The sequence below is a fragment of the Macaca mulatta genome, chromosome 20 (assembly GCF_049350105.2).
Source record: "Macaca mulatta isolate MMU2019108-1 chromosome 20, T2T-MMU8v2.0, whole genome shotgun sequence".
Taxonomy (NCBI): Eukaryota; Metazoa; Chordata; class Mammalia; order Primates; family Cercopithecidae; genus Macaca; species Macaca mulatta.
Genome location: NC_133425.1, coordinates 78,302,365 through 78,326,010, shown reverse-complemented (window position 1 = coordinate 78,326,010; position 23,646 = coordinate 78,302,365). Strand labels below are relative to the sequence as shown.

Genomic DNA, 23,646 nt, shown 5'->3' with positions numbered 1-23,646 from the left:
AATGGATAAACAAATGTTATATATCCACGCAATGGAGTATTATTTGGCAGTGCAAAGACTGAAGTACTGATGCATGCAATGACAGGGATGAACCTTTAAAACACTATCCTAAGTGAAAGAAGGCAGGCACAAAAGGTCAGATATGATATTCAGTTTCTATAAAATGTTCATAAAAGGGAATGAGACAGAGAATGAGATTTTTTGGCCGCCAGGAGGTGAGTATGTAATGGTAGAAAATGAGGTATGACTCAGGGATCTCAGGGATAGTGTGTTTTTTTTCCAGGAGATTAAAAAAAAAATTTCTAAAATTCATTGTGGCGATGGTTGCACAATTCTGTGAATAGACTGAAAACCATGGAGCTGTACACTTTAAAGGAGTGAATAGTATGGTATGTGAATTATATCTCAATAAAGCTGTTGTTTAAAAAAAAAAACTCTAAGAACAAGGGCTCATTTGGTACATTAATGGACATTGGTAGCCTTCAGACATAGGCAGCAAAAAAATTCTTTGGAAGAGTACACCATCACAAGCGCCTGGTGACTCTGGATCAGTTATTTCAACTTGTGAAGTCCTGGCTTCCTCTCTTGTAGGACAGAACTGCAGCAGGTGCTGTTGGTGTGTATTCAAATCCTTGTGCGTCACCAGAGGCTTTCTGGAAGCCCCTGTATCTCAGTATCTGAGGGCTTTCTGTAGCCACCGGAACATACTTGGCTCCTTCCTTTCCACGTGGTGAACTGGAAGTTCCGGGAAGTTGACTTCCCTGAAAGCAGCTCTGAACTAATTACAAACAGGAGTCGGAGGAGCAATACCCAGCTTCCTCGCCGACTGTGTGTTACAACTCAGAGGTATGTTCTACCCTATCCCCGGATATGTCAAGGAGGGTGGCATCCCAGGTGCCCACAGAGACAACCCGCCTTTCAATGCATCCTTGTGTTGGCTTCCTTGCTTTCCCCAGCTAACTTTCTTCATCCGTACCAGTGCTTCTTGGCATTACCTCCCAAATAAACTACCTGAGCACATAAATGTCTGAGTCTGCTTCTGAAGGAGACCAACCTGAAATAAGGGATAATCGGAGTGCCTTCCTCTTAGGTCTGTTGGAAGGAAGAAATAAAATACTACATGGAGAGCGTTTCAGCACTATGTCTGGCCACCTAATAAATGTTACCTATTATCATCATTATTATTATTATTGTTATTACTAAAAACAAATAATTCACTGGAATTGTTTATCAGATCTCGGCCCATCTGGAAGCCTGTCTTGGCTTTCCTACATATGTGAGACATGCCAAGCTGGTATTGTGCTTATTATTTCACCACTGAGCACCCAGTTCATTATTTTCCATCCAATTGACTCCAGGTTTTCAAAGACTTTATCTAGCAAACTGCACAGATTAAGTAATAATTTATTTTCTCACCCATGTTTTATTAATCAAAGGCACATATAACTGCCAATCAGAGCTGCTGATCAGAATTAAATTACTAAGTTCACCATGCAGAGCTAATATCACTTCAGTCAAAAGCAAAACATCTTGATGTTTTTGTTTGTGAAGCTTTCTCACTTGTAAAAGTAAGATTAGATTAGATTTTCTGAAATATTTAAAATAGCTTGCAGACCTTCATTGCCACAATCAGGGTCTCCTAAGACCTAGAAACCCATGTTGGCCATTGGTGATCTAATAAACCAAAATTCATTAAGAAGTATGTCTGCTTTTGCTATAAAAATTAGAGCAATAAAATCTTTATGGCCATATTTGCCAATAACCTTTCTGTATATGACGAGAAAATAAAGGATAAATGGATATTTAGTAATGTATTTTTTATCTTGACCTTTTCACAATGAAATATCCACAAATCTAAGAGAGGCTGGATTACACTAAGATGCTAGCCCACGCCAGGTTTCCTGCTATAATATCAAGAGATCATAGTCTATGAGGAAAAAGGAGAAAGAAATAAGCAGTTTGGAAGAGTACAGCAAAGGGGATATCTAATTCTCTATTGCTTAAAACAAATGGCACTTGCTGGCAGTATGTTCACAAGCAGATGTGCTGAGTGCATTTGCTTAGCCTTCTGAATTTACTCTCCCTTCTATACCCTGCTCTGTCCTTGGGCAGAGCACCTGGCAGCCTTGTCTTCTGGTTTCCAGCTGGCTTCAGTAAATTAGAAGCACTAGTGAGGAATCAGAGGTGGAGGGAGAACAAGACAGAGTGTCAGGTCTCCTGGTTTCCTTCCTAAGGCTTCATACAGATCAGCATCTTGTGGCACCAGAGAGTAGAGAACGGAGGACAGTGGATCTGGAGGGGCCAGTGGGCTACAGTTGGCCTACCAGGATTCCTAACATGTAAAATAAATACCAAAAAGTTCACAGGGTTTGTATGAGAATTGAATCATCTGATCCACAGAAAATTGACCACACTGCCTAGCATGTAATAAGTAAACAGATATTAGCTACTGTTATTATATTCAAGGATCTGAAGAAAAGTTATGGTTACTCTCTGCTTTGTGAATAGCAACAAGCCCTGTTTCTCCTATTGTGGGGATCTGAACTCATATTAGAGCCATCACTGCTCTAGGCAAGAGGATAACTTACCTGCCTGAACGCTGACCAACACTCATTGAAAGCCTAGTATTAACCAGGGACTGTAGTAATTACTTTTCAAGTGTCGTCTCAGCTTTGCATAGTAGAAATACCATAGCCAATGAGGTTTATCAGAGGTGCAATGATTATTCATTGAAAACTCGGGCCAGCAGGAGTAAGAAAGCTGCCCACGCTCAGATGGTACATGATAGGTAGAAGTGGCATTTGGACTCAGGCCCATGAGCTTCTCAGGCAGCACCCACGTTCCCCTGTTTACAAGAGACCAGTTCTTCAAAGTGAATCCTGAGCCACTTGATGGGCAAGGAATCAGGTTGTCTGAGTGTGGAAAAATGTCTATGCATTTATCATTGTCAAAACTCCTTTCGAGAAAATGTGCAGTAATTGTACATTTAATTCAGCCCCAGCACAACACAATGTTCCAGTGAAGTGTACAGCCAAGTGACATGTGTTGAGATGACGACCCTGTTGGGAGGGAGTCTTGTAAACCTCGCACTAAAGAAAAATGGCCAACAAACACATGCAGTGGTTTATGGGCCTCATCTCTTTGTGGCAGCTCTGTGGCTCCTGGGAAGGAAATGGAACACTTAGGAAGACGTACGGAGCCTCCTGGTTCCCATAGGTGTACAATACCTGAGCCAGTGTGTGAATTTATGTCCTTGAATATTCATCAAAATCCCCAGGGGGAGACAGTTATGGACATCAGAGCAAGCCTGGGTCCATGATGAGCAGACCTCTCTTTGGCATTCCCTGGGCCTCCCTGCACTTGAGTCAAGCCTGGAAGAGTTGTGGGGAGCACATGGCAGCCCTGCAGATGCTGGCAGTAAGGGAACTTCTGCTTGGGCATCTCAACAAAATAGGACTCATTGCCACGGACTGAGCTCATGCAGCGGTCTCGCATAAGAACCTAAATGTGGTTCTTTTACATGATGCTTGCCAGCGTACCCAACGCCCTCAAGGTGAGCTGTGTCCTGGGCTTGGGAGGAGATGAAAAGTCCTTTCCTACTTCAGTCTTACCCATGCAAATAGCTGAATATCAGGACCCACTGCTTGTATCTATACCTCCAGCTCAGGATAGAACAACTTGTAGGAAGCAGATATCAGTTGATATTTGTTGGCCAGGCACAGTGGCTGACTTGTAATCCCAGCACTTTGGGAGGCTGAGGCGGGTGGATCATGAGGTCAGGAGATGGAGAGATCGAGACCATCTTGGCTAACACGGTGAAACCCCATCTCTACTAAAAATACAAAAAAATTAGCCGGGCGTGGTGGCGGGCGCCTGTAGTCCCAGCTACTTAGGAGGCTGAGGCAGGAGAATGGCATGAACCTGGGAGGCGGAGCTTGCAGTGAACTGAGATTGTGCCACTGTACTCCAGCCTGGGCGACAGAGCAAGACTCCATCTCGGAAAAAAAAAAAATTGGTATTTGTTTCTGAATCAATGAAAAGCCACTTCTTCTTTGAGAGCACAGGCAGTCTTTCCTCTCCAGAGGCTGGGATGGGGTGAGGGATGTGGGGGAAGGAGATACCCTCCTTGCCAGCTTACAGTCTCACAATGATTCCACTGACTTTTGTAGGGGACAAAATCCTCACACATGTACACAAGCACACACACACTTGCACACCCCCCAAAACATGACCATTCTGACCTGTGCCATCACTCCCTGGCCATTTAAGAGTGAGCCGAGGGAAGGTATCTGAGCTGAACTGGACCAATAAAATTATTCTTGAGGATGTGAAATTCAGGACACAGAAATATGGCGATGGGCAACATCTAAGCTGAAGCATATCAGTTGGAGAGTTCCGGATTCACATATTGCAGTGCCCAGACAGGTCTGGTTTCCTTCTTTTTATGATCAGGTGCTCCTTTGTGTCCATGTGCATACAACTCTCTCACTGCTGTGGGTTTCACTGCCCGCCCCCTACCACCACCAACAAAAAAGATATGTGGGAGTTCTAACTCTCAGTGACTTTATTTGGAGATAGGGTCTTTACAGAGGTAATCAAGTTAAAATAGGGTCATGGGTAGACCTTAATCCAGTATCACTGGTATCCTGTATTAGTCCATTTTCACACTGCTGATAAAGACATATCTGAGACTGGGTAATTTAAAAGAAAAAGACACTTAATGGACTCACAGTTCCACGTGGCAGGAGAGGCCTCACAATCATGGTGGAAGGTGAAAGGCACATCTTACATTTGGCAGCAAGTGAAAAAGAATGAGAACCAAGCAAAAAGGGAGACCCTTTATAAAACCATCAGATCTCATGAGACTTACTACCACAAGAACAGTATGGGGGAAACCACCCCCATGATTCAATTATCTCCCACCAGTCCCTCCCATAACACATGGGACTTATGGGAGCTACAATTCAAGATGAGATTTGGGTGGAGACACAGCCAAACCATACCATGTCCTTACAAAAAAAAATGGGAGATTTGGACTCAGAGGCAGACATAGACACGGGAGACTGGCATGTGAAGGGAAGGGAGAGACTGGGATGATGCAGCTACACACTAAGGAATGCCAAAGGTTTCTAGCAAACCTCCAAAAGCTAAGAGAGGCATGAACAGATTCCCCTCACAGCCCTCAGAAGAAACCAGCCCTACCTACACCTTGACCTTAGACTTCCAGCCTCCAGAACAGATTGACAGGAAATTTCTTTTGTTTAAGCCAGCCAGTTTGTGGCACTTTGTTATAGGAGCCCTAGCGAACTAAGACACACCCCAACAATCTTCTTTCTTCCCGTTCCTTACCTGCTTGATACTAATCATAGTGAATTCCTTTTGCTTGCAACCAAGAGAAACCTAACAGATACCCCAAATAAACCACAGTGAACATAGATTCTGATTTCAAATGAAGCATCCAATTGGTCAGGATCCTGAACTCAGGATCCTGGCTTTTATCAACCACTATAAGATTCATTTTGAATTTGTAAAGCAAAGCAACTTATAATTAACACAAAGAGGCTGTAACAGAGAAACCAAGGAGATGCCCTTAGACCAAAGAGGCAGTAACTAGAGAACGTTCTTTTTCAGATAGAATGGGTTGAGAAAAACAATTTGCTGTAAAAAAAAAAAAAAGTTTCATTTCTCTGACTGTTGCTAGCACAAACGGCGGAAAACAAAGAAGCTCTTAAAGACAAATAAGTTGGTTTTTGTCTCACCCTGTATCATAGGAAAGATCATTATAAAAAACAAAAGCATGCATTGAAATATTGACCCTATTAAGAACTGTCAGGAGACCCCCATTTAGGAGTTGAATTGTGTCCCCTAAAAGAAACGTCCAACTCCTAACCCCTAGTGTCTGCAAAAGTGACTTTATTTGGCAATAGAATCTGTGCACATGTAATCAAGTTAAGATGAAGCCGTTAGATTGGACCTATTCCAGTATGAGTGGGGTCCATATAAGAAGAAAATGCAGTGTGAAGACAGAGACATGGGGAGAACACCATGTGAGGAACAAGGCAGAAACTGCAGTGATTGAGCTACAAACCAAGGAACACCTGGGGCTACCAGAACCTAAAAGAGGTGAGGCCGAATCCCCACCTAGACACTCTGAAGGTAGCATGGCCCTTGCCAGCACTTTGATTTCAGAGTCCTAGCTTCCAGAGCTGTGAGACAAGTACTTTCTGTTTTAAGTCACCCAGTTTGTGGTACTTTTTTATGTCAGTCCTAAGAAACTAATTCATCCCCTTACTCAAAATATCTCTTTGGGTTGTGAGGAGGTTTACGCAGGGTAATGCCAAAGATTTGAAAACTCTCTCACAACGCAGAGTTAAAAGATGTTTACAGTAACTGAATTTTCTATAGTAAGTTTGAAAGTGCTATTACCTACAAGACCTGGATAGGATACATATCATGAAAGTAAGTAAATGTTGTCCTTCCTTCTGGTCCTCATTAAAATGTGTTCAGTAAATTGATGTCAAAATAACTAATACTCTACAATCATACTTGAACACGGGTTACATTCAAACCAGGAAGACTAGTTATATGGTACCTTTTGGTGTGTTTGTAATAAAGGTTCTGCTTTTGAGTGGTGTAAAGAAAGCAACTAAGAGAAAATATAAAAACAAGGCATTCTAAACAACATTTTGAAAGTGACTAGTAGCAGAGTTTGCATTAGGCTGTGTCCTGGAACAACTCTGTTCTTAGAATAAAAATAAAAGATTGTCATTTTGGTTGGTTGAAGAAGTCTTCCTTCACTTTCCAGCAAAGATTCTTATGCCTTTGATCTTTTGATTGTTCCCAAATAATGATGTGTTTGTTCTAAAAATAATTCTTCTTCAAGGAAGAAACAGAAATGTATTTTTTGGGACTATGTTGAAGAGAGCAAACTGAACTCTAAAAGGGGGAAAAAGAGAAATCTATTGAAGGCATGCCATGTGTTAAATTTACTGCTGATGTTCCAAGAAAATCTTCCCCTAATATTTTTAGACTGAGATTAATGTATTTGCAGACAATTTTAGAATATAAAGAATCCTAAACTGAACATCTGCTTTATTGTCTTGGTCCTAGAGTCAACCTTGTGGCTTAAAAATTTAGAAAGCAGATTTGGGGGAGTAAATACATAATTTTGGCTTATCCAAAGAATTTACTCAGGTGCTTTGGGAATCAAAATGGTTTTTCCTTTCTTTGTTTTGATAGATTAATGTTAGAGTTACTGGCTTTATTAAGCATTGTATGACAATGTCTTTCAATGTCCATTAAAGAATGCTTAGTAGAGTAAATGTTAAATTACCATGTTACATCTCCATAAATACATGTGAAGTCCATATGAATGCCAAATGAATTAAATATGGTCATTTCTATTACAATAAATGCCAAGTGAATTCAGAGCGATGAGGCACTTAAAATGTCACACACTCCCAACTAGTTCCATCATGAATTCATTACTCCCGGTGACACTCATTCTTGTCAGGGTTTCCACTGTAAATACTACTTTCAGCAGTTTATCATAAAATTCCACTTGAGGAATTGATTCTCATTGGAAATATGGAAGATAAACTCTAAGCCTCGAAAGTAACATCAAAATAACTCGACTGTAGTGGGATTCCCACCCCTGCTCCCAAACTTGCAAGCTTAATATTTGAATAAAATATCTAGTTATGGTTTTTGATATTTTATATCAAAGAAAATTTCAATGTGATAAGTTTCCTCCTAGAACAAAGAGTTCTTTTTAAAATGTCTCTTTGTAAAATTTACTTAATTTTGTACCCTTCTTATTAATTGAGGCAGATGTGTCAAAATTACAGGCAATAAGCAAATGGGAAAACTGAAACATCATAGTAAGATAATTATTTTAGTCAACACAGAAGCATGGATAATATCTGATTTCATGATCTAATATTTCCATTTTTCCAGTATTATCCAAAAATATCCACTTCACAACTATAATTTTTTTAATTCTGAAACTTTATACTCTTGACCATCACCTCCTGGGTACATACTGTTGGTCACTCTTCCGTAAGAAATAGGTAGATAGACGGAATAAACACAGAGAGAAAGCTGAAGAAATACAAATTGCCAATTGATGCATTTGACAGCCAAGCAGGTAGTAGGAATAACCACCTACTCTGGCTGAGGTGTGATCCATCCCTTAATAATTCATTCTCCCTTAATAACCCTCCTGACCAACTGCTGTGTTCAGTTGAGAGATCAACAATCCCATAAAGGAGTCCACCAAAGCCCACTACAGACACATAGTATTGGTAAACACGTTGACTAGTAATCTGTTTTCCATCAGGTTAAGCAATGCCTCTGCAAGTCATACCAGAAGCTGGAGGATGTCATAAAACCATATCCCATAAATGGGACTCCAAATTAGGGCCCATCCACAGTCTGTTAATCATGCTGGGCAAAGAGAGGTGAGGTTTGCCTTGTATTCTCAGTTCTCGTAACACAATTCTCCTGATCTCTAATGACAGTAATGAATTACATAATGGCTGAGTAATGAATTGGGTTATTTCCTAAGGCTGGAGATCAAGAGACATTAAATACTTAGTCTCAAGGGGACTCAGTTTATAAAGGGCTATTTGAGTGCATTCACTGCAGTGGAAGCAAGACCTGAATAAGATGCCAAGGACAACATTGCCTGGGCCCTCTTTCTCGACAGGTTGCAGAGTCAGCTGAAGGTGCTAATTGCAAAAGATGCAAGAAAATGTGAAGTTACCTCAATGATATGGCAGGCCGATCACTTGACAAAGAAAACTAACTCATTATTAAGGGCATTTTGTCTTGTTTCCATCTAGCACCAAGGCACTAGCTTGAGAGCCATCTGTGTAATTGATTGCAGCAGTCCAAATTCTATCTCAATTGATATAGCCTGAAGGGCAAGGCCAGGTTATATTTCTTTGTTCCCCACAGTGTCTTGGACATAATAAGTGCTCAATAAATATTTGATCGACTTGATAGGGGCTGGTGGTTTTATCCACAGATATTGCATCAGACATACATTGCCTGATAAAAGCCAACTCATCAGTCAGAGCCTCTTGTGGAAGGAAGAAAGGGCCTATTTCACCCAGAAAGGAATTTCAGGGTCTTATGCCAATAATCACACCTTTTTTCATGAATTCTTTTTCTATTTGAGTCGTATAAACTTTCACTATTGGATGCTTAGGTTTATATACGAAAAGAAAAAATCATTCACAGGGATTTCAGTCATTTTGCCAAAATTATACTTTCACAGTCTATCCTGCAAAGGGTACATTATGGGAACTGATCTAGTCAATACTATCATATCTGGCTCATGATGCTAAAGCAATATATAACACATAAATATGGAAAAAAGAAATTGTGCCTTTCTTTTCTATGCATGAGAAAAAAAGTTTGCAACAAAGACAATTAGAATGGAAGAACGGAAGCTCAGTAAGTGGGAGATGACAATAATTGTAAATACTAAACTCTCAAATCAAATATGTAATTAAATGTATATGATTCCAAAGTGCAATTAGTCATGCACCGTAAGATTTTTTGGACACATATTGATAGTGCTAAGGCAGAGTTGTCATATTAAAATGGGAATCAATTAGCTCATTCTTAGTTAGGCATACAAATAAATTCAGCTTTTCCAAAGAGGTAATCAAGGATACTGGCTAGAGCATAGACTCTGAAGTTAAACAGAACTGAGTACGAATCCAAGCATCACCACATTATAGCTCAGCAACTTTGAGCATTTGTACCTAGAGACAATGCAGGGTCATAGCAAGAGGCTGGATCTATTGGGAAACCTGAATTCCAATCCCACCATTGTAACTCATCAACTCTGTGACCTTGAGCACATCACATGTTCTCTTTAAACTTCAATTTCACATCTTTACAATGAGGTTATTTCACTTCTTCTTGGGCATCTTCCTTGTTTTATTGTCGTTATCTATTCCAGGCCAGTGCACATATAGCATGGTTCACATTAGCCACATCACAGGACCCATCCCATCATAAAGAGAGCAAATTGCCAAGTAGGGCATGCCCTAGAATGCAGACCCACGAAGTACTTCTCTACCTAAATGACACATCCACTCAGAAAGCCAACTCTGACCCTCTTCCTTTAGGTTAAATCCTCTGGCGTGTGTTATAGTCTGTATTTCTATTATCAGAGCACTTATAACAGGATAGTTTTAAATGCCTACATAAAAAGGAAAATGATTAAAATTTACCACCTTCATACTGGCACAAGGTTAAATATAAAGACCAGGGAAAGAGAGTGCAAAATAGATCACACATATTGGTTATTTGATTTATGTCTGCAGTTCAGTGACGGAAAGGGTGATCTTCTCAATAAATTGTGCGGCAGCAACTGGAAAAATCATACATCTTGACCTCTACCTCACACCATACACGAAATTAGTTTAAAATGAAAATTAATCATGAAACCCACGAAGATCAAGCTTTTAGAAAACCTAGTGGAGAATGTCCATGACCTTGGGGTATGTAAATATTTCTTAAACAGGACACAAGAAGCAATAACCCTAATAGGAAAAATAAATAATTAGCCTTCATTAAAATATAGAACATTTGTTTATCAAATGATACCATTAAGAAAGTGAAAGACAAGACACAAAGGGAAGAGACTTGTAATTCATGCATCTGACAAAGACTTATATTCAGGATATATGAAGAACTCCTTGAATTACCACTGAGGGAAGTTTCTTTTAAATGGAAGAGAACTGTTACATTCTGGAGAACAACTTGCTGGGTATGCATATAAGTGTTTGAGATTGGAACTCAATAAGGGAGCAAGAATATAGAATACTCATACCATGTAACAGCCCCCACATACTGGGTAGAAAATCAAGAGAAGAGATGGGAACAGGGATGGAAAAAGAAAACTTGGAGATAGTTAGAGATAGAGAGCGAGGTACAAGCAACAAAAGAAAATAGGCCTGGTGCCTGGAGGACATTTAAGAATAGCCATGTTTAATATTCCACTGGGAGTTGATACACTCTCCAAATACAACTTTCTAGAATTTCAATAAAGTGTGCTGTCCACACAATGCTTTCGAAGAAAAGGGAAGGTCTATTTTTCTACACGTGGATTGTGCAATGTAAAGATGATGAAGCAAAACAACAAAACAAGCAGACGCTGATCTTAGAGCTAGGAGGGGGTCTTTGGTAGTGAGCACCCACCCCTGTGAAATTCCAGAAATGTCACAGATATCACTGAGCATTCTCAAGGCATGCAACAGAGTTTTGGTCCAATTCTATCTAGATTTCACTGAATGGGAGATCCCAGTTGGCATGCAGTTAACGTATTTTCATTGATCTCTCCCAACTAAAACATTAAATTCTTTGAGAGCAAACTATATATAGGAGCCCCAAAATATTCAATGGATCATGAATGAATAAACAAATGAATGTGGATGAATGGAATTTAGGCATTTTGTTCACTCTGGTCAGCTTTCAGAGCTTCCTGATCACTTTTTTTTTTCAATCTCTCATTTTACTGATGTCTTTTCATTTGACCATTTTCCTATCATTTGCCAGAAGTTCCCAGTCATATGCTTATTGTATTGTCCATCTACAAAGCAACATTTCAGCCCAAATGTGCACCTTCTCTATTTGGGGATGAGTTACACTATAGCATACAGTGATTCAAACACATTTGCAAAATAATTACCCCTCTTTCATAACTGAGGCTTTTATCTGAATAAATGTTTCCCTAATAAAGCTTGCAGCTGGGTTGAGTTTGAGAAATACAACAATTAGGAGTCATGGGACAAGAGCTCAAAAAAGGGTTCCCTTTAAACACGAGCATTTGCTTCCTACATCTCTGATTAGTAGGAACAAGGCCTGTATGTGCCTGCCAACATAGCACTGATTGCTAATCAAGTGGCCATGGTATGTGTGAGCAAAAGAAAATTAGAAAACAAACGTAGACGCTGATTAGTTTTCTACAAACATCTTTAAAGATATATGAAGCAGGAACCAGCTAAGGTGAAGCAGGTAAGAAGAATTCAGTTCTTCTTGCTTTGCCAACTTTACCTGAACCAAATCTGGAAGTAAAAAAGAAACCATGGAACAAGGCATCAAACTGACTGCAAAACCCAGATGAATCTAGGGAGTAATTAGTAATGACAACAGCAACAACCACAATCAAAACTGCTAAGGTTTGTACTCAACCCTACCACCTAGCAAAACAGTGATGTTCATTAGCTCATTCTGGTGTCATAATTACTCCCTGAGGTGACTGTTAATTTTTGCCGTCTCCATTTTACAGGTGGAAAAACTGAGATTTCGCAAGGGAATAATTTGCTCAAGGTAACGTATTCAAAAAGGAACCAGGATTTATAATGATGTCTTCCTCTCCATATTTCAGGCTTTGCATTTGACCTATTGATATGGTTTGGCTGTGTCCCCAACCCAAATCTCATCTTGAATTAATAATTCCCACACGCTGTGGGAGGGACCTGGTGGGAAATAATTGAATCATGGGGGCAGTTTCCCCATACTGTTCTCATGGTAGTGAATAAGTCTCACAAGATCTAATGGTTTTATAACGGGAAACCCCTTTAATTTGGTTCTCATTCTCTCTTGTCTGCTGCCATGTGAGACATGACTTTGCTCCTCTTTTCCTTCCACCATGATTGTGAGGGCCATCCATTAAACCTCCTTTTCCTTATCAATTACCCAGTCTAGGGTATGTCTTTATCAGCAGTGTGAAAACGTGCTAATATACCTATAGTGGAAAGAAATATATTTGAACAAGCCAAGGGGTGATAAATATTATCGACAATATTATAAGCAGCATTAGAGAAATAGGTTTAAAAATACAGAGATTCAAGGATGTAGGGGTAACCTTTGCAGCTAATGGGAACCGGTGAGGTGAAAGGACTTCTTAAAAACATCCATTCTGGAGAAGACAGCAAACAACCACACTAATAGAAGATACCCACTGTTAACACTCAAGTTTTACATTTGCTTTAGTTGGAATATCAAACCCATACTTGAAAGAGTGTACTTGGGGATCTCACCTGAGTATTCACTTTAGTTACGTGCGTAATTATTTATTGTTCTGTCAACAGGCCTCACTCCCTCCCTCCCTTCCTCCCTCCCTTCCTTCCTCTCCCTCCCTCCCTCCCTCCCTCCCTCTCTCTTCCTTGCTCCCATTGATTGATTGAGCTAAGGTCTTGCTCTGTCACCCACGCTGGAGTGCAATGGTGCCATCTCAGCTCACTGCAACCTCTGCCTCCCAGGCTCAAGCATTCCTTCCATCTCAGCCTACTGAGTAGCAGGAACTATAGATGCATGACAGCACACCTGGCTAATTTTTGTATTTTTAGTAGAATAGGGTTTCACCATGTTGCCCAGGCTGGTCTCGAACTCCCGAGCTCAGGTGATCCACCTGCCTCAGCCCCTCTCAAACTTCTGGGATGGCAGGTGTGAGCCACTGCACCCAGTCTTGTGACCACTGCTTTCTGATGCTATTTTCCACACCAGAGGAGATGCTCTCAGTGTCTTGCCAAATTCCTCAGACTGCAACCCACTTCACTGTGCTCCAGGCAACCTCCCATTGCAGGATGTGCAGTTCTGTGCCTGAAGGCTTTTCTCAGAACCACAGAAGATGAATCTGCCTGTGTATGTGGCAGGTGTGATGCCCCTCTGGTGGGAAGTGTTCCCAAATCAACACCCTTTTTCTGGGAGTAGTCCTCAGCCAAGAGCACTGAAATAAATACTCCCAGCCCTCCTCAGGAGGGAGAACTCTGAACTGTGTCTTCTACATTATTTCCAGAGTTTTCTTACAGGATTAAACTTTAGTTGCCTACCATAGCTTAATACTGCACCCTACCTTGACTCTCCTTTCTGTTTCCTTGTCTTGTGTGCAGTACTGATGCTTCCTGCACCTTTTAAATAAACTATATACACTCACATCCTTGTCTCTTCTCGAGGACTACAATCAAGACACACATAAACTCATGTCATTTCATGGGTCCCCACTGGACCAGTGTCTTAGACTTTGGACAACGGTGGCCTTTCAGAAGGCCCATGCTGACGCCAGGCAATGCCACGCTGAAGTTGAGATATCTTTTTAACACCACAGACTTTTTACACTTCAGACCCTCTGTCAAAAGCTCAATATTGAAATTACCTCATTATCTCCTCTAAGGCTGGCAGAGACCATTGATACTTGAGAGGGCTAATCTAAAAGAACCATTGATCATTTAATCTGCTCAGTTTACTGAGTTGTATTCCTGAATCAAGTCAAATCGCCAGGAAGCTTAGCACTCTGTACGAACGCATTCACCTTATCAGGATTCCTTTTCATGTCTTTACTGAGGTAAGATATACAACATAACCAGGCAAAGACTGTTTTACACCTCTGGAAAAATAGCTGTTGAAAAAGCTATTCCCTGCGTAACTCAATGCCCTTTTCAGTAAAGGCTCTTAAGATACGTTCTTACCAGAAATAAATGCCAAGGGGAAAAAGTATTATCTTTCTGTTTATTGGCGTGTTGTTGCTACTGCTGTTGCAGCTGCTTTTTCTTTTTCTTCTTCTTTTAATTAAACAATGAAAATTATTTAAGCTAACACAATTCCATTTTTACATGGTTAAGTAAAAACTCAAAGTAAATTAAGTGCTACATTTGAATAACTATATCCAATTACTGTCCTTTTTTTTTTTTTTTTTTTCAGACGAGTCTCGCTCTGCCGCCCAGGCTGGAGTGCAGTGGCGTGATCTTGGCTCACTGCAAGCTCCGCCTCCCGGGTTCCCGCCATTCTCCTGCCTCAGCCTCCCGAGTAGCTGGGACTACAGGCGCCCGCCACCTCGCCCGGCTAGTTTTTTTGTATTTTTTAGTAGAGACGGGGTTTCACTGTGTCAGCCAGGATGGTCTCGATCTCCTGACCTCGTGATCCGCCCGTCTCGGCCTCCCAAAGTGCTGGGATTACAGGCTTGAGCCACCGTGCCCGGCACAATTACTGTCCTTTTATATTATATGTCTTTAAAAAGATTTTCACTATCATAAAACTGTACTTTAATAAGCTGTTTAGAAACATTTAAAAATAAATGTGATAGATATGATAAATAAACAACATTAAATCTACAAATCATCAGAATACAATCTTTGCTATAAAATAGGTTATATGTGGACAAACAGATGTTATTGATGCTTGATTCAAGATTACCTACATTTGGTTCATAGCAAAAATGAAGTTCCTGCAGTTCAGAGATAACATAGGAAGGATCAACAGGTAACCTTCTATTTGCAACAATATACCTGTTTGCAACTGACTTGCAATAATATACATGTTTATTCATTCAGTCAGTCACAAATTTTGTGTATCTGCTATGTGCTAAGTATGGCATTAAGGTTAGGAATAGATCTCTGAGAAAATATACGAATGCTGACTCTGTTCTCATGGAATTCGTGATTCAGTGAGATTATGTGTGTGTGTGTGTGTGTGTGTGTGTGTGCGCGCACGCATATGCATGTGTATGTGTGTGTGAGAGACAGAGAGAGACAGAGGGAGAGAGAGACAGGAAAAATAGCCTCAATTAAAGACTGCCTCGCCCAACCTCCAGTGAAAAGTAAAATAGCAACAAACGGAACTAAGGAAACAGCTTCGGAAACCTGATTGTGAATGTTTATGTGTATTTGTGAGGCTAGCACATAGCATGAGTCATGGCTTGTACTATAGCTGCACCAGAAAAAAAGAAAAAGCAAAACAATGCAGCAGTAGCGTGACCACCCTATCAACAGGGAACAGGCGTTTGTGGGTTTAGTTTAATGCTAGTTACTATTTCTATTTTCTTAAAACAGAATGGAGAGCTCTGCAGTTGCCCTCTGTTTAATGATACATGAGGTCTTGACAAGAACCTAAACACCAGCCTGTGGCTTGTTTTGGTTGTGCTGATATTGTGCTGAGGTCGCAGCCCAGGATCACGACCCCAGAGGCTCTGATAAAGGAGTATCTCCGCTCTTGGCACCATCATACCATAGCCTTCAAAGGTGAGCTCTGGGAGGAGTCCATGAAGATCTACAGGCAAATGGTTGGGCCAAGTGTCACCCCCCACTCCTCACCTGTTCTTTCCCTAAACACACATAAGACTCAGCAGTTGTGTGGGCAATGCACTCAAGTAGAGTTGATTCTACCTATTCTCACAGTGCTCATCCAACATATGTCTTGGTCATTGGCATCTGTAGGTAGGACAAACATTTCATTATGAACGTTATGGTCTAAAGTAGTATCACCACTCGGGGAACTAGTTAGAAATGCAAATTCTCAGGCCTCATCCCTGAACTTCTGAGTTAAAAATGCTGAAGGTGGGGGCCTACTATTTTAATAAACCCTGTAGATCAGTAGACTTCCAAACTTTTTAGCACCGAGGACCAGTTTTGTGGAAGCTAATTTTTTCATGGGATGGGGAAAGTTGATGGGGATGGATTCGGGTTGAAACTGATCTACCTCAGATCATTAGGCATTACATTCTCATAAGGAGCACACAATCTAGATCCCTGGCATGCACAATGCACAATAGGTTGCACGCTCCTATTGATACAGGAGTTAAGAAGAAATTACACAGGCAGATGGTAAGGGCATGGGAGTCCTTGGTAAGGCTTTTCTTTTTAATGAAAAGCAACCCCAAATCATTTTCTAACAAAGAAAATGTAAAATTGAGCCACAGACATAGACAAGCAAGCTGGAGGCTTGCACAGGTGAATACTGGCAGGAACGAAGGACTAGACATGTTCAAGATGGCAGCTCCATCTTCCTTTCTCTTCCAACCACATGTACAGTAAGAAGCAGACAAGATGGCGCCAATCAACTGGAAAGCCCATTTACATAAGATTAGGGTGGGGTGACCAGCCTTCCCCATGCCCTATGTAAACATCATACCTGATAGAATCAACGTGTGAGTGCTATGTACATCAGACACTGCCTCCTTAAACCTGACTATAAAATTCAACACATCTGCCACTTGCTGCCCTTTTTCTGCTCCAAGACCCCTTCCTCTACAGAGGAAGCTGTTTCTCTTTCCCTTCTCTTCTACATATTAAACCTCCACTCCTAAACTCCTCATGTGTGTCCATGTCCTAAATGTTCCTGGTACGCAACAATGAACCCCAGGGTATATACCCCCGACAACATAGCCACTTCTCTATAAGATTCTATTGACACTGCCAATCTGACAGGAGGTGGAGTTCAGTGGGTTATTGCTCACTCTCCTGCTGTGGTCCATGGTCCAGAGATTGGGGACCCCTGCTATAAGTGATTCTGATACACACTCACATTTGAGAATCACTGGTTCAAGAACCAGTTTTCTGAATTGATTTCCAAGGTAGATCCTTTTTGCTTTTTTCTTTAAACGCCAATGCTAGGAAAACATGTTGGAAACCAGCTGCATCTCATTTATTCAAATAGCACACAGATCTTGAGACCAAAAAAGCTTCATGAAAACAGTTGTAACTATTTCACCATGTGATATGGTCTGGCTCTATATCCCCACCCAAATCTCATCTTGAACTGTAATCCAAATTGTAATCCCCACATGTTGGGGGAGGGACCTCATGGGAGGTGATTAGTTCATGGGAGCAGTCCCCTCATACTGTTCTCATGATAGTGAGTTCTCATGGGATCTAATGGCTTTTTAAGGAGCTTCTCTCCCTTCACTCTGTACTTCTCCATCTTGCTGCCATGTGAAGAAGAAAGTGTTTGCTTCCCCATCCACCATGATTGTAAGTTTCATGAGGCCTCCCCAGCCCTGCAAAACTGTGAGTCAATTTAACCACTTTACTTTATAAATTACCCAGTCTCAGGTATGTCTTTGTAGCAGTGTGAGAATGGACTAATACAGCAAATTGGTACCAAGAGAGTGGGGTGCTGCTATAAGGATATCCAAAAATGTGGAAGTGACTTTGGAACTGGGTAACAGGCAGAGGTCGGAACAGTTTGGAGGGCTCAGAAGAACACAGGAAATTGTGGTAAAGTTTGGAACTTCCTAGATACTTGTTGAATGACTTTGACCAAAATGCTGATAGTGATATGGACAATGAAGTCCAGGCTGAGGTGATCTCAGATGGAGATGAGGAACTTGTTAAGAACTGAAGCAAAGGTCACTCTTGCTATGCTTCAGCAAAGAGATTGGTGGCATTTTGCCCTTGCCCTAGAGATCTGTGGAACTTTGAACCTGAGAGAGATCATGTAGGGTGTCTGGTGGAAGAAATTTCTAAGCACCAAAGCTTTCAAGAGGAAGCAGAGCATATAAGTTTGGAAAATTTGCAGCCTGACAATGCAATAGAAAAGAAAAACCCATTTTCTGGGAAGAAACTCAAACCTGCTGCAGAAATTTACATAAGTAACAAGGAACTACATGTTAGTCACCAAGACAATGGGGAAAATGTCTGCAGGGCATGTCAGAGGTTTTCACGGTAACCCCTCCCATCACAGGCCCTGAGGCCTAGGTGGAAAAAATGGTTTTGTGGGCTGGAGCCAGGGTCCCCCACATGCTGTGTGCAACCTAAGGACTTAGTGCCCAGCTACTCCAGCCATGGCTCCCAGTTACTCCAGCCATGGCTAAAAGGGGCCAAAGTACAGCTCAGACAGTGGCTTCAGAGGGTGCAAACCTCAAGCCTTGGCAGCTTCCATGTGGTGTTGAGCCTGCAGGTGCACAGAAATCAAGAATTGGAGTTTGGGAATATCTGTCTACATTTCAGAAGATGTATGGAAATGTCTGGATGTCCAGGCAGAAGTTTGCTGCAGGGGCAGAGCCCTCACAGAGAACCTCTGTTAGGGCAGTGCAGAAGTGGAATGTGGGGTCAGAGCCACCACACAGAGTCGCCACTGGGGCACTGCCTAGTTGAGCTGTAAGAAAAGGGCTGCTGTCCTCCAGACCTCTGAATGGTAGATCCACAGACAGCTTGCATGGAGCACCTGGAAAAGTCATAGACAATGCCAGCCCATGAAAGCAGCCAGGAGGAGGGCTGTACCCTGCAAAGTCACAGGGAAAATGTTGCCCAAGGCCATGGAAACCAACTTCTTGCATCAGCATGACCTGGATGTGAGATATAGAGTCAAAGGAGATTATTTTGCAGCTTTAAGAGTTAATTACTGCCTTGTTGGATTTCAGACTTGCCTGGGGCCTGTAGCCCCTACGTTTTGGCCAATTTTCCCATTTGGAATGAGCATATTTATGCAATGTCTGTATCTCCATTGTATCTAGGAAGTAACTAGCTTGCTTTTGATTTTACAGGCTCATAGGTGGAAGGGACTTGCCTTGGCTCAGATGAGACTATGGACTTGAACTTTCGGGATAATGCTGAAATGAGTTACGATTTTGGGAAACTGTTGGGAAGGCATAATTTTGTTTTGAAATGTAAGAAACATGAGATTTGTGAGGGGCAAGGGGCAGAATGATATGGTCTGGTTCTGTATCCCCACCCAAATCTCATCTTGAATTGTAATCTGAATTGTAATCCCCACATGTTGGGGGAGGGACCTCGTGGGAGATGATTAGATCATGAGGGCAGTCTCCCCATGCTGTTCTCATGATAGTGAGTGAGTTCTCCCAAGATCTGATAGTTTTATAAGGCACTTGTCTCCCCTTCACTCTGCACTTCTCTCTCCTGCTGCCATGTGAAGAAGGACATGTTTGCTTCCTCTTCTGCCATATTGTAACTTTCTGAGGCCTCCCCAGCCATGCAAAACCATGAGTTAATTAAAACCTCTTTCTTTATAAATGACCCAGTCTCAAGTATGTCTTCATGGCTGCGTGAGAACGGACTAACACAACATGTAACTGTTAATATCACTCCCCCACCCTAAATCATTTGAATCAGCCATCCTAAAGATTCACACAAACCCCTTACTCAAATATATGTCATAAAAATAGAAAAAAATACGAAATTGGTAAGACAACATACTGATATTATAATTAAATTAAAATGCTAACCCTTGCTTTCATTTATGCCTCTACTAAATCATGGCTTCCCACTAGCCAACTTCTCTACTTGTACTGTTTAGAGTCAAGTACAGAATCTTACATTTGTTCCTATTAGGTTAATTGTTCACACTCTAGGCCACCATTTCAGCATACCAAATTATTTTTATTTCTGAATTTGTTATGAAAAGTATCAGTCAGAATGCCATCAGTATATCAAATGTTTCAACTCATCATATTTTCATTGATACCAGTTATGAAACCTAAAGGTCTATGCTAAGGGATTAAATACTTCCTCAAGTAAATATTGTCCCATGAGAAAAAGCACATTTTTCAGTAAAGTTTATGTACCTGATCTTGAGTCTACCTCACTGGAATGGCTGGATCGTAGTTTCCACTCTGTCCATACTTTTTGTCTTGGGAAGCTCTGTGAATTCTTTAGCAATGACCCACCCTCTATTTTAATGGAAAAATTTGTAGAACATGTTAAGATTTTTCTCTAATAGGTCAGCTAGAAGCAGCCATAATCACATGACTCTTGAGAAATAATCTCCTTACCTCTTCAGCAGTTGTTGCCCGAAAGCTAAACATTACAAAAATGGGACTAGTGGGACTGAGTTAGGATATCAAAGCAAACAAACACAACAATAAGGTTCCCAGCTATATTTGAATATCAGATAAATAATTTTTTTTAGAATAAGTATGTACCAATGTTGGGCAGGACACACTTATACTAAAAATATACCAACAATCTTTAAAATTATTTGCCTACCTCTATATGACTCAAAAGCATATGCTTTTGACCACTAAAGTAGAATGACTTCTGTGAATGATTCCTTCAGCCAGTAAATCCACATCTGTCCTAAGCAAAGACGCCACCTTCTTCCCACTAACAGTGATTTCCCCCCCACAAGCTAGCGTAGAATTTACCAGAGGGCTTAACTGTGCCCCCCTTTTTATTCTGAAGATGCTTTCTGAATGTCTACTTAGGGTCAAGCTCTGTACTATACATGGAACTTGCAAGGTGATATGGTTTGGTCGTGTCCCCACCCAAATCTCATCTTGAATTGTAGCTACCCTAATTCCCACATGTTGTAGGAGGGACCCTGTGGGAAATAATGAATCATGGGGGTGGTTTCCTCCATACTGTTCTCATGGTAGTTAATAAGTCTCATGAGATCTGATGTTTTTTATAAGGGGTTCCCCCTTTCATTTGGCTCTTATTTTCTCTCTTGTCTGCTGCCAAGTAAGACATGCCTTTTGCCTTCTGTCACGATTGTGAGGCCTCCCCAGCCGTATGGAACTGTGAGTCCATTAAACTTCTTTCTCTTTATAAATTACCTCATCTCAGGTATGTCTTTATCAGCAGTAAGAAAATGGAATAATACCTAAGACCATCTTAATTCCTAACTAACAACAACAAAAGCAGAAACAAAAACAAAAAACAGTAATAACAACAACAACAAAAACAAAAGAGAGACCTCAAGGTATAATTCTAGATTCCTCATTGCATATAGAACTTCTAAACTTCATTTATGCCCAGATCATCAAGGGTTGGATGGCTGAAGCATTTTGCAAAGTAGGGTGTGAGTCCAAGTGTTTCTGGAACAGATGTGCATTTTTAGCATTGGAAAATAGAATTCCTCATATTTAGCAGTGATTCTAACCATTTTTTGTTTGTTTGTTATCAGACAGGCTTTCAAAAAATATTATTTTCTAGTGACCTCCAATTACATGATGAGAAAATTCTGTGCAGGGTAGTCAGATATATAAGGCTAGATAAGCCTTTTGACCAAAGAGAGATGGAAATCTAAGTATAAATTAGGTAGAAAGCAGGTTTCTTGGGCAGAGTCACACATGTAATTACCTAATCACAGCATCTCTATACAATTATTCCCCAAGGGATCTTTTGAAAGAAGATATGGTGCCTACTTTGTTTGGAATTAGCTTCAGTAGAGGGTTCAACCTCTTCAGTAATAGAAACAGAACTTTTCTGTCCTGTAAGTACCAGCAGAAGCTGCCCCTGTGGGGAAATGACAAAGCCATAAGTCTAATATTAGAGTCTGTAGGTAAAAGCAAGTTTTAAAGCTCAGGATTTTAATCTAATTTGGGAAGAGAAGTGATTTATGTCTTCTCTGATAGGGCATTATTTCCTAAAAAGGAAATGGACAGAGGGGGCTATTTAATCCCCACTGCCCTTCTCACCTAGGGTGAACTGGAGTACTGATTTATCTGGGCATCACTAATGCTTTATAGCTTTAATTTTAACTGCTTAGTTTAATATAATTTATTTGAGGGTATAACTACTCAGAGTCCTAAGAGCATCTTAACATGTTGACTTTTTAAGGATAATTACAAACCAAAACTGCAAAGAGAGCTGATGGGGAGCTCTTTTTGCAATTATGGCTCTGAAGAGGTTCCTAATTCTAAGAAATTATTTATAAAAAAGAAAATAAATGAGATATGTATCTATATTCAGCATCCCTATACAAACCATAAAGTTACTTCAAAGAAAAAGTTAAAACATTCCCATATAATCCATAGTTAAGACACCTGTGTTTAATATAACATATATAAAGTGCTTAGAAAAGTACCTGGTGTATCTTTGTTAAACGTTAGCTGTTGATCTATTACAGTATTCAAAAAGAGAGAGTCCCATACAGACACACAAGAGTACACTCTCTATACTTCTATTTACATAAAGAACAGGCCGGATGTAGTGGCTCATGCTTGTAATCCCAGCACTTTGGGAGGCACAGGTAGGTGGATCACTTAAGACCAGGAGTTCGAAACCAGCCTGGCCAACATGGCAAAATCCCATCTCTCCTAAAAATACAAAGGTTGTATTGGGAGGCAGAGGTTGCAGTGAGCTGAGATCGCACCACTACACTCCAGCCTGGGCAACAAAGTAAGACTCCATCTCCAAAAAAAAAAAAAAAAAAAAAAAGAGAGAGAGAGACAAATCCATTTTATTAGAAGTCATGATAGTGATTTCCGTTGTGGAGTAGGACTGAGAGGGCACGGGGCTTCCAGCGACCGGTCATAACTCTGTTTCTCTGAGTGTTGGTTATGTGAATATGTTCGGTTTGTGAAAACTAATCAAGCTATAGTTTTGTTATGACTATACTTTTCTACAGGCATGTTTCTGGGTCCATTCAGGATGCTATAACAGGATATGATAGACGGGGTGGCTTTTTAACAACGGAAATTTATTTCTCATAGCTCTGGAGACTGGAAGTACAAGATGAATGTACCAGCAAGTTTGGTGTCTGGTGAGGGCTTCTTTTCAGGTTCATCAACAGCTGTCTTTTCATTGTGTCCCCACGTAGTAGAAAAGGGCCAGCAAGTTCACTGGGGTCTCTTTTATAAGGGCACTAATCTCATAATATCCTGAGAGGAAAGCCCTAATGATCTTACCACCTCAGGTAAGCCCTGCCTGCAGACACCATCACATTGGAAGCTAGGTTTCAAAATATGAATTTTGGGGACCACAAACATTCCATCTATGGCATATGCTACACTTTAGTGAACAATTAAATACAAACGGTATCAACCTGATTGGAATGATAGCATAAATATTTTTAAAAGGTGATCTAATCATTTAAAAAATACAAATAATGGTTCCAAAAACAGATCACGAAAGTCATCCCTACAACTACAAATCAGAAATCTCTTAGAAA

General features: G+C 40.7%; 1 protein-coding gene and 1 long non-coding RNA gene across 13 annotated transcripts in view; one reads left to right on the top strand and one right to left on the bottom strand.

The window, feature by feature from the left end:
- LOC144338266 (uncharacterized) overlaps nt 1-1,806 on the top strand; it is a 36,474-nt gene extending 34,668 nt beyond the window's left edge. Inside the window, exons 2-3 of the long non-coding RNA XR_013412252.1 lie at nt 284-389; nt 592-1,806. This is a non-coding gene — a long non-coding RNA (uncharacterized LOC144338266). The remainder of the gene's footprint in view (nt 1-283; nt 390-591) is intronic.
- CDH13 (cadherin 13) overlaps nt 1-23,646 on the bottom strand; it is a 1,167,676-nt gene that overhangs the window by 838,678 nt on the left and 305,352 nt on the right.